At 35.1% G+C, this 2,553-nt stretch overlaps 1 protein-coding gene across 1 annotated transcript in view; it reads left to right on the top strand.

The window, feature by feature from the left end:
• LOC118738005 (prosaposin) overlaps positions 1-2,553 on the top strand; it is a 126,047-nt gene that overhangs the window by 4,945 nt on the left and 118,549 nt on the right. The window lies entirely within an intron of this gene.

Below are 2,553 nucleotides of genomic sequence, written 5' to 3'. Positions count from 1 at the left end.
GGGGGGCATTTTTTTTAACCTTTGGATGTTCTGTGTTATACCAAAACCCAGAATACCATGCATACACGGGAACTACATATTTTACAATTTCAATTGCATAAATGTAGAGTTAAGTCTCGTAAAAAAACTTTCAAAATTGATTTCCCAAAATTATCACTATTACACATTTGAATTGAAACAATTAACTTGCTTACTTTAATTTAACCACCACCAACCGGACTGGTTTTTAGAACCAGAAGCAGAAGTATTCACGCGACGCCACAGCCGACATTTGCCAGGAAAGCAACTAACTTTGCCTTAACAGCACTGACAAAATTCAAAATTATTTAAGGAAATTATTACTTATATTTAGTAAATTTACTTCCTCAAATTAATGACGCACTGTTTTGAGCATGAACATGATTTAAGGAAAAACTTCTCAAATTGAGTAAATATTAAGGAAAAAACAGTAACTGGTTTCTTGTTTTAAGGAAATGCTTTTTTTCTAAGTCTATGTAGTATTTAGTGCTAGTTGTTAAAAAAGTTTATGGAAGTGGCATGGTCGACCATAATAATAATAACTAGTGAGCCCGCATGGCATTAACATGCCCAAAATTGAATTTCAAAAGCTTAAAAAATATTCCAAATGTTAGTAAGAGTTATGAAAGATCCGAGTGCCATATTTCATCTAAAACCGTGCAGCTGTTTCTGAGTGACGAGCAGTCTCGTATAGTGCATGTTTTTAATTTCATCAAAATCACCCCATACCGAGAAAAAATTTCTTAATTAAAAAAAAAAAAATTAAAACTCTATCACACACCTACAGACTAAGCTCTTTAATGTGACCACTCATTTTTGAAATTCCTTTTCTAAAGTATTCTCAAATTAAAATCTTCTTAAATCTTTTTCGTCTGGCATTGTGATACACATGTATTTCAATAAACTGATGATTAATTTGAATTTAATCGTTGGAACGGAATTTTTATGTTTCATATACTACTTTTTATATTAGTTAATTGAGTTAAGACATTTCAAACAGGTGGCAGCCCTCTTCAAAAGTATTTTCAAGCTTAATCCTTGTTAACTCCTCTTCGCCGGACACAGCGGTACATATTTTAATTAACTGATGAATTAAGTGGAATTTGACTTTTTAGACATGTGGCAACCCCGTTAAATTCAGTTCAGAATAAAAAAAAAATCAAACATCCTTCGATTGATACCTATATTTTAATAATTCATTTAACTTATTAAATAATTTGAATTTAACAGTTTGAATAGGTGGCAACCCTCTAGCGACACCTCAAAAATATTCTTAGCGTTCAAACTGAAGACTTCTTAACACTCCTTCTTTTGCCATCTATATTTAGATATTTCATATAACTGGTGTATAAGTAAACTAAATTCGACACCTCAAGCAGGTGGCAACCCGTTTCAAAATACTTTCAAAATACCACATTCTGAAATCCCTCTTGTTTGGCACTCATATGGTGATACATGTTTCTCTTACATACTATGATTTTTTAAGAGGTGGCAACCCTGCTATAGTTCAGCTTAGAAACAAAGCTTTTAAACCCCTTTTATTTTTTTAAGTAATTTGAATGTAGTTTTTTAAAAGGTGGCAACTCTTTTCATGAACGTAAAACCTTATTGCACATCTACAGTCCAAGCCATTTAATATTATACCTCATTTCGGAAGGTCGATCGAACTGTGCAACCATTATGGCATTGATCAGCAACGGGTGGCAACTCTTTTCTAAAAACGATATAGAGACCAAGCGCTTTAATTTGACATCTCATTTTTGAAAATCGGGCGAACGGTACAGATAGATACAATAGATATGTAGATCGGCGCTTACACATTTGTTAGTTTTTGGCCGAGCTTCTCTTCCGATTTGTGGCGTGCGCAATGATGCTGTCACACAAAGGGGAGGGACCTACAGTTTTACGCCGACTTCGAACGGCGATTGTAGTTTTATGAGAAGCTGTTTTTCGTGGCAGAAATATACTCGGAGGTTTGCCATTGCCTGCCGAGGGGCGATCGCTACTAGAAAAACTTTTTATGTTTTTTTTGTATTTTACAACGCTTTTATCAACTTGCAATGTTGTGGCTCCAGAAACTTTCAATGTTGTGGATCCAGAAACTTTCAATGTTGTGTGTCCGACACCATAAAACCTTTGCTTTGCAAAGTTCCTATAAAAAAGTCTAGTGCATAGGGCGACACCTGTAGTGAATAGGGCGAGGTAGATGACATCTAGATGTCGCCCAATGTACTACGTTCGCTACAGCGGAAATAGACGACACGCCATTTCTTTAAAAGTTCCTATAAAAAGTCTAGTGCATAGGGCGACATCTGTAGTGAATAGGGCGAGGTAGATGACATCTAGATGTCGCCCTATGTACTACGTTCGCTACAGGGGAAATAGACGACACGCCATTTCTTTAAATAAAATTAATTGGTGCTCGATTGTATGTACATACATATGTAAATGCATGTGTGTGCACCTTTCTATTAATATCGTTGAATTATTTTAATCAGGGTACGAAAATAAACCGTACAAAACAAATGCCATTTG

This window comes from Rhagoletis pomonella, unplaced genomic scaffold, assembly GCF_013731165.1.
Source record: "Rhagoletis pomonella isolate Grant_MI unplaced genomic scaffold, Rhpom_1.0 Rhpom_scaffold_00004, whole genome shotgun sequence".
NCBI classification, from domain to species: domain Eukaryota; kingdom Metazoa; phylum Arthropoda; class Insecta; order Diptera; family Tephritidae; genus Rhagoletis; species Rhagoletis pomonella.
Note: the sequence above shows the minus strand (reverse complement) of the source record. Positions and strands in the feature narration are given on the sequence as shown.